Source organism: Bubalus kerabau, chromosome 1 (assembly GCF_029407905.1).
Source record: "Bubalus kerabau isolate K-KA32 ecotype Philippines breed swamp buffalo chromosome 1, PCC_UOA_SB_1v2, whole genome shotgun sequence".
NCBI classification, from domain to species: domain Eukaryota; kingdom Metazoa; phylum Chordata; class Mammalia; order Artiodactyla; family Bovidae; genus Bubalus; species Bubalus kerabau.
Window position 1 is genome coordinate 254,687,759 of NC_073624.1, and position 9,672 is coordinate 254,697,430.

A 9,672-nucleotide genomic window follows, 5' to 3' on the forward strand; every position below is an offset into this window, starting at 1 on the left:
TCAGCAAGACAAAGTGGTCCTGTACAGAATCTATGTATAAAAGGAATCTCCTACTCAAAATAAAATCTATCCTCCTAGAAGATAACTGAGTAAATTAGTACTAGAAAAGCTGGAACTAAATTCTAAGACATTCTATGGAAGAGAGGTGAAAATGGGATATATTTGGGTAGATTTTATCTTAGTTGACAGAGAGACTGAAGTTGCCTCAGATTTAAGTTTAGATATCTCAACTTTTAATGAATTTTCTGTTAACTGTGAAGTTTGTTTATAATAAATTCATTATAAATTGTTACTTTATGTCAATTAACACTTGTTCTAAGTCTGACTACCTCATTCCAATTTGACAAACTGTCTTCCACACTCATAAAATCTGTCCTGAGTCTTATTAAATTTCTGAGTGAAAGCCAGTAAATTATAAAACAAAATAATACAACAAACACAATTAGTAAAAGAAAAATCAAACATATGATATATGCCCACCTTTGTGTGTGGAATACTTATAAAAATGTGTCAACTTGCTCAGGATGAACTGCATTTCCCCAAATTCACTGTAGTCTATGTTTCTGGTAAGAGGAGGTCACAAGAACGATTCTTGGAAGATTTGGAAGCAGCAGCCATTCCTTACCAAAGGCGCATACTGATGCTGCTCAGCAGATTCACCTCAGTGGTGTGAACCAGCAGCTGAGTTTGCAATTGCTCTCCCTCCCTCAAGCTTGTGGGTTCCAGCCTGCCCTTGATCTTTCCCACCTTGTATCTATCTTCCTTTCCTTACTGCCTGACCTGTGGATTCTGAGCTCTGGCATCAGATGTGGAGACAACAGTCTCCACAAGGATTATTTAATTAATTCCTACAATTATATAAGATCAAGTCAGTGTAACAAATGTATTTAATATATTTGCATGCTTTTTAGGTCCTACTGGTTCTGATTCTCTGATTGTGTTCTCATAACGGTCTTATGAAATAACTCCTATATCCCCACTTTGGAGATGAGGAAATGGAATTGGTGGTTAAAAACCTGCCCAAGGTCACATGGCAAACAAGTAATACAGTCAATGTCAGAACCAGCCAGCTAAGCCTCATCCTTTCAAAAAAAAAAAAAAAAAGAATGATGTTTGGCACAGTAACCCATATAAGTATATAAAGTTACTAATACATAGCAAGTACCCTCAAGATGTCATTTTTCTTATCTAGGTACTTTAATACATCAAATGCATCAGTTGACAATGAAAGAATCCTTATGAACTGTATAGAGCATACATCTGCTGAACTTGCACTGACTGAACTGGAACACAGTTAATGTTTTGCTTTTCTTATCATTGTACAGTTCTCTCAAGGTGAATCAGAAATGAATGATTAATCACCTACTTACATTTGGCTTTATTTATGAAATCTCACACAATCAATAATTGATTGCTCTCCAGATGAAGCAACTCATAGGCACTGAAAATGGCATATTCCTTCCTTCCGGAAAAGAAGAAGACACATGATTGATTTTTTTTTTTTTTTTTTAGATAATGGGGTGGGAGTAGGGAAGGGCAGCTAACACTGACTGCCTGATTTTAAACAGCTGGAGAGCAGTAACATTCTGAGAGTTCTTGTTATTTTCTCCAAAGACAAAAATTTTCATTTCTGGTTAACATATAGAGTAATTTTCAATGGAACAAAATTACATTCATTAATTAGCAGTGACAATACTAATTTTGTTTTGTTTGCATTGCATTTTTTTTTCAATTTAGAATTTAACTTCAGCTATACTTGCCTAGAAACACTGGACATGAAGAATATGGAATTTTTAATATAGTCAATCGACTTCAGTTGTTTTCATGTTTCACACTGATTATTTTCTTTGTCCAATTTTGAGCATTTTCCATTTCTTTTTGTTTCTTATTTCATTGTTAGAGAAACTCCTAAAATAAAGGAGAAATGGATATTTTTTCTGATGAGGGCAAGTCAGCAGTGTCACATTTAGCTTGAATACAAAAGGCAAGCTGAGAGATTACACAGAATGCAAGGAATATAATCTAAATTTCTATAACAACAGCCAATAGCAAAAGGTTTCAAATACTGGAGCAGTTAAGTTGATTAAGTTAAATCCAGTTCCATGATCTCGGTCGAGAGAACCTCTGTCAGAGGCAAGGTACGGCTGGTCATGCAATATTCTCCCAGAAATATCTCCCCATGTGCTAATGACAAGAGAGTCCCAGGGCAGAGGGTTTAGGAGAAGAAAGAGAAAGAGAAAGGAGTGGGCGACAGTAAAAGGGCAGATTTTTGGAGCCTTAGTCTTTATGAAGGCCCCTTTTCATTTCTGTGTCAGGAAGGCTAGCCACAGTGAGACCTAACCCAAACTCTGAAGTTAACTATATCCTAAGACCAGGACAGTGAACCCTTTGTGATACTGTTCCCCAGGGCCTGGCACATGATATAGATAATTATTTATTTAATGAATAAATGTGTTAATTTATCAAAGAGAAAAGTTTATTTTAGTTTATTTTGTTACTTATTTGTTTTATAAAGGGTTGATCTACATTTAACTTTGCATCTGGCTTCATTTTTTTCAATTTAAAGGGCTGACTTCATATTTTCATTATTACCCTAAAAAGAGATATCATAAAATTTGTTTTCAACTGATCATGACCATTATGTTTAACACTAAACAGTGGCAAAACTCCAAATAGCTATATGGAAATGGTGCATAAAGGTGGAACACATGTGGGCTATTTTAATACTGGTGATAGTGCACTCGAGAACTTCAGTGCATTAGTAAATACGGAGGATTTCACATTAAACTAATAGTGTAACAGTAATGTCAGTGCAAAGAAGACAACAGTGATTTCTTTCCAATGATTCTGGAAAGTGATAGTGGTCTTAAATATACACTATTTTCCATTTATGCCTGTGAGCTTTGAATATTTAGATTGTAATTTTTTTCCAAGTTAAGTTTTGTCCCCAGGTTTTTGTCTGCAAGTCTGTGACAATGATGCAGTAACGATGATATATCTCAGAATAGCACTGCCTAAACACCACCTGTAAAAACAGCAGGAAGGCAATATAGCAAGGAACAGAACAGCAGGTGAGATAGTGTTTGTGTAAGTGCCAGCTACGTATTTGTTAAAGCTAATGAAGTGTAAAAGGAAATGCGACTTATCCTCCTCTTGTCCAGAATTTGGAGGCACGTTGAGGAGTAAATCCCAAAAGAGAAGGATGGAAAATTGCCTAGATTGAGTAAAATCATGGCCAACAGGAAAGAATGACATTTATTTCTTGACTCTACAATAACCAGATGTCAAGATAGTAAAAGAGAATGTGTTGGTCCTTGGAAATGTCAGTTGCCATATGTGACAAGGGGGCAGTTTATTCTTTTAATTTTTATTTTACTGCCCACCAATTCTGGAGGGAGATCGACATGAACGTGTGAAGCTTCTCTCTGAAGCTGGTTGGTGAGGTATGCATCTTGATGAGTCATATTTTCAGGAATTAAAGTGCCAAAGTAAAATGAGGTATCTAATTCAATTCTTATCAGCAAATCAGGAGGTCAAATCACATATATATTTATCTTCCATTGGTAACACTGAAAATTATCCCTTATACCAATGAGATGCACCTCTTCTTACTCCTCATTACACCAAATTCTATTAACATGCATTAAAGTAATCTAGATTTAATACTGAAGCAAAACAGTGTGAACTCTGTATGCAAGTTTATAATTCCCTAAACAACACTGAGTCATTATTGGGAATTTAATAAAAGTTATCTTCAAGGCAAAATGGTTTGAAAATTCAGGCCTCTCAAAAGACATTCTTAAAAATTTTCCTTTTCTAGATCATGATTCTTAAATTTCAACTTGTACTTAAATTACATATACAAAATCACCTATAATTTATATTCTTTGAAAATGCTTGACATTGGTCAAACATGCAGACACTATAGCCTAACTCCATCTAACATACAGTCTAGACTATGTGAATCTGGACACAAAAATATAAGAATTTTATAAAGCCTCTAAAGCTTTATGATGATTCCTCATTTTTGCAAGCCTAGAAATTAAAGAACTGGATTATGCAATTATAAGAGATAGCTAGGAAACTCCAAAATTCATAAAGCAGACCATTTAAAAGTGTAGCTGGAATTCTGTGGCACGAGCTGAAGGAGCTCACAGGCAGAAATTTTCTCTTTCAGGGAAGCCTCAGTTCTGCTGTTAAGGCCTTTCAAAGGATAGAACAAACTCTCCTCCCCAGATTACCTAATGCAATCTTGCTTATTAAGTCAAATGATTAAAGATATTAATTACATCTCCAAAATACCTTCAAAACATAATTTAGGTAACTGTTTGAAGACTACGCCTAGGCAAGGTGACACATAGACATTCCAACTGTTATATCCTTCATTGACAGAACAGATTATACTTTTTCTAAGAAGCAAGTAAATTATTTGGGTAACTTTTTCAGATAGGATGAAAACACAGTTTTGTTTTTCCCCACATTTTCTGTAATAATCATACCCTTTGGAGGATCACATAAGTGTGCATACATTTTTAAGTTTTAATTTGTATTATGGGAAACTCCAAACGTACAATAATGCAGAGAATAATACAATGAAGGTCAATGTACCCATCATCCAGCATCAACAATCATCATTTTGCCAACCTAACATATATATATATATATATATATATATGCATTGTATATTAAAGGTTATATACACCTTTAATCACTAGGACGTACTTCTGCCTGGATTTGAATCTCAGTCCATGAAAGGCATGAGGAAACATGGCTAAAGGAGTAGCAGAATTATGTTTTTCCTTTCAACCTAGAGGATAAACCTTATAAGTTAAAACTGTCCAGAATAATCTGCACTATTGTTTTCTTTCGCCTTTAATTTTTCCTCCAGTAAATATTGAATTTTATGAAACCATCATTTATTGAGTGTATGTAACTTTGCTACTGAATAATAATACATTAAGGAAATTCTAGAGAAGGATAAAAGCAAGTAATATAAATCATAGATAACAGGATAAAGATAGATGCTCAAATTTTTTAAATAATATAATTCAAAAGGATATGAGAAGAATCACTTTAACAGTATAACAAAAGCAAGGTCAGCATTTAATTTCAGATTGGAAAGTAAGGTGAGAGAGAAGACAAGGGGTTTACTTATTTATCCTTTAAAAGTTTCAGGCTCCATCACAGTTGATAAAATGTTGGAATGCCACATTGCCCCTAGTTAGTGCCGTACTGCTTTAATGAAAAACTTACGCTCAATTGCCATTTTCTCTCAGAAGGTTTAAATGAGCCGATGGATTCTGAAAAATGTACTGGCAGCTAAAGTCTTAAGAGTTATGGTGTTAATAGCAGTGGAGATCTCTCTATTTTGTACCAGAAATAGGTGTGTTAGAGTCCACGGGGAGGGGAGGCAAAGCTCCTTAAAATTATTTAGTAACAGAAGTGAACGCCACATGATTATTACCCTTGTCTTAGGGAAATATGCATGATAATGTATTCATTATTGATTCTTTCTCTGTAGGACTCCTGCTTTGGCTCATTGCTCATTTTAAATGGCTCAGTAAGTCACAAGAGTTGTCAGTATTCCCTCACTTAGCTTTACATCATTTGTTTACAGCATCTGCTCAACAATAGCCTGCTTTATGGATGAACTCCTATAGACTGTGAAGATTTAATGCATAATGCAGGTGTATATTAAATCTGTTACACATATGTCATGAACACAATGGGATTGTTTGGAGACAACTGCGAATAACTGTGCATTGTTTTATTCTGTATTCCAAACGCTTAATGTGATGCCTATAACATGATATGGACTCTATGAATGCTTCTTGAATAGATAGGTGTGTAAATGAAAGAAAGGAACTCATTTTAATCAGCTGATTTTCATATAAAACTCTGCACAGTAGCATTCACTGTTGTCTTCTGCCTGAAATTCTAACTAATCCTTTGTCTATTTAAACTCTCCTCTTCAAGGACTACCTTCATCCTCATGGTCTCCATAAGCTTACTTGATCACTTAATCAAATGTTGTTTTATCCCCTGACTAACCAGTAGATGATTTACAAATACTTGGAGTAAAAGATAAATGATACATTAAACAATCACATATAAACAGAAAAATAAGATCAATATAATAACAAATAAGTACTTTGTTTTCTTAAAAAAATAATAAAGTTTGAATTCGGGTTCTGTGTATTCAAAATAAATAAACCCTTACTCACCAGAAGTCCTACCCTAAGCACCTTGTAAACAGGATACACAGCAGAGTCTCATCATAATGCAAATCTATTTGAGACAAAATATTTTAGTGTGAAAAGACCCCACTTAATTTTTTCTGTTTTAGAAGGACTCATTTCAATTAATTATTTTTCTATATAACAAACATACACGTGAAAGGGAATAAATATTCAGCAGAAGGAAATTAGTGTTTTATCACTCCATTTCATCTAGTGCAGTTTGATGTACTGATAACCTTTTCCATTAGAAAGCTAACAGTGGAATAACAGCAATTTTTTCAAGAACAAAACTAAAGTTGTAAGAAAGTCATCAATATAAATATTCAAATTTCTCCTTTTAAAGATATGGGAGCATTATTAGTTCTTTCAGTAGTCCACCAACATTAGTGACATTCGAGTTGGAAACCACTGCACGATTAAGCACACGCACCCACAAGGACTGTCAACTTTTTTGAGAAGGCTAAAATGTATTGTCTGAATTAATCCAAGTCATTCTCGGTGGAAGGGTAAACAATGTAACATTATCCATTTATCCATTCAATTTACAAATATATACTGAGGTTCTGAGGCGGGGAGAGTCGGGGGCGGGGGTGGGTTCTGAGGGAGGAGTAGCTCTGGGAGTAGTTTTTATTTCTTGTTCATCCCTTTCCGCCTTTGGCCCAAGACCTTTTCCTAATCTTACCTGGCCAGGCCCTCTGGTAAGAACAGCTGTTCTGTGACTCTGAGTCGGGGAAGGGTAGTGAGGACTCTACAGGCACTGGGGTTTTCATGACAGGTGACATGAGCCAGAGGCATCATAGACGATGACGGAATCCGGCGTCCTCGGCGCCCAGTGTTTCTTACCCAGGATTCCCCTGCCAGCCGCGTGGAACTCCTGAGATCCCGCGAGATCGAGTTTCCTCAGGGAAAGCGTGGGCAGCCCTGGGGGAAAGTGTGGGTTGCCGCGGAAGCGGCTCAGTTGGGGTTTCGCTGTTTTTGGAGCCGTCACTGACCCTTAGCTTGTTCTTTTAACTCCCCTCCGTCAGGGCATACTTTTCCTCTCCGCCCCCACTTCCCCGCTACCCTAAAACACACCTGAAGATGCTTAAGCCTAACTTGCGGGCTCCAATAGCGCCCATCTGATTGCCTTCGTTGGAATTCCCACACTGCACCTGGTCCATATTGAGGCGATGCAGAAGCCTTCCCATGGTGTTAGAGGGAGAGAGAGAACAGACAGTGGTATAGTGCTTTGACTCGCCAGGCCCCCAGACATGACAAGAAATTAGAACTTTGTCTTGTGGTGATAATGGGCCTTCATATGGGGCAGGGCAGGCAGCTCCGGTCCTGGGTATAAGGCATCATCCTTCATCATTTGAAGGCAAAGGGTGCTCTGCACAGACACAGAAATTTCCAGTGTTAGTTCCTAGACTTATGTCATTGAGCCATTACTGAAGGTGCATTTGAAACTTACAAGTTCAGCAAATGGCAGATCTTTTCTTCCAGGCAGCAGGTACCCTTAATGTTCCCACTGGTAAATAAGATAAAATACTCATAATTATAAGTTGTATAGTAAAATCTTAGCTAGAGGGATTTCCATGGTTTCAGTAAACAAAGTTGCAAGTTTAAAAATATTAATTTAATGGGATGACTTAAAAGAGGAATCATGAGTGAGATTTTCATGAGATCACAGCTGAGGTGCTAGATTTCCAAAGATGACAAATTATCATACGAGTTTGAATTGGATTATTCACTGAGAAATCACAAATGCATCTGCTTTACAAAAGCAATGAGATCATAAAAATGCAAACCTCTAAACTTGTTCCATTTCTAACTCCTCCCTCAAGATTCATCACCATGGTTTCTGTTTTACATTCCACTCGTGATTCTGACTCATTTTCCTTCTAGCCACTGGTTCTAGCTTTCAGGCAGTTCTTTAATTCATGTTCTCAACTAAATGGATCTGCTTATAGGGATGTGAGAGTGAGGTGAAAATATGGCTTTTTCTGTATTATAGACCCTGTAGTCTTTGGGAGGAAGAAAAGCAAGATGAGAGAATGAGTCTCCATGACTAACACACTTTTCTCCTGCTAATTTTCACAGTGTCCATCCTTCATAGCATAACACCTATTGCTATGATTACAACACCTCTGTCATTTTGCCTTGCTTTCCCAAACTTGGTGTTGACAGACTACAGGAAGTGAAATACTAGATATTCTTTCTAAGGCAGGAAATGAAAGAAGAGGCAGTGTAAAAAAAAAAAAAATCACAACCTACCAAAGATGAGGAAAACTTTAAAATTTGCTTTCAGAAAAGATTGTTCGGATAGTTGGTACCTATGGGGTCTCAAAGAGTCGGACACGACTGAGCGACTGAACTGAATTGAATTACTGTAAATGTTATACTCTTTAAAAGAGTAGGTAGACTGAGGAAGTTGCAAATAGACTGCTACAATCTGTATCCATCCTTCAGTTATAGAAATATTTTTTGAAGGAAATTCTGGATCTGTATATAGGAGCAGTGCAGTTGAGTCGTTGTAAAAGCATCTCTGGTCTTACACCAGTTGGTGATCTGGTTGGGACTCACTGTCTGAATCTGCAGAGTAGCTCTCTTAGGCCCACTTGCAGGGCCCAGGGAGTCAAAAATTCGGGATGAGATCATGCTATACAAATAGTCTTCCCAAATAAAGGTTTCCATTGGGCTTGGTGTAAGATTGGGCTTTATGACTTCCTAAAGCATCATGGCCCCATCACAGTGCACCATTTAAATAAGGAAGCTCAATTTTCGTTATATACAGAGAAACAACTGACAATTGAGTTATGATAAATGTGCCCACCTTCCCTTCAGGTAAATTTATAAGGACTTCTGAAACACAGAAGGTGACCAACAAAGAGATAATACTGAAAAAAAGTATATATGCTGAATGATCCGGTATTCTTGCCTAGGAAATCCCATGGACCGAGGAACCTGTCAGGCTATAGTCCACAGGGTCACAGAAAGTCAGAAAGGACTGAGGGACTAACACTTTCACTTTAATTTTATGTAAATCAGGTAGGGTAAAGGGAGGTTGGGTGATGCATGGTTAGTGAAGTCCCTAATACCAGTAATAAATCCATATACAAAAGGTTGCATTCCCTTTAATGATTAAATGATCCAGACTTTGGAGATAAAACAGAAGTTTGAGAGACAAAAAGTCTAGATACTAATTAATCAGAAGCTGTCTGAAATGGATAACATATCATTTGGAAGTGAGTTTTATCTTTATCTATTAGACCTAATTGCAGAATGTCTTGCAAGAAATAGAGATATTAGTTACAGTGAATTTACAGCCTATCTCTTTATCAAGGGAAGTTAAATAAAAGGATTAGCAAAAGAGACACTGATGTATAGAACAGTCTTATGGACTCTGTGGGAGAGGGAGAGGGTGGGAAGATTTGGGAGAATGGCATTGAAACAT

The 9,672-nt window shown here is 36.7% G+C and overlaps 1 long non-coding RNA gene across 1 annotated transcript; it reads right to left on the reverse strand.

The window, feature by feature from the left end:
* Window positions 1–1,212: 1,212 nt before the first annotated feature.
* On the reverse strand, window positions 1,213–7,734 carry LOC129638845 (uncharacterized). Its single transcript, XR_008708064.1, has 3 exons — window positions 6,922–7,734; window positions 6,225–6,288; window positions 1,213–1,908 (listed from the first exon to the last, which is right to left on the reverse strand). It is a non-coding gene; the product is annotated as an uncharacterized LOC129638845 (long non-coding RNA).
* Between the last annotated feature and the right edge of the window lie 1,938 nt (window positions 7,735–9,672).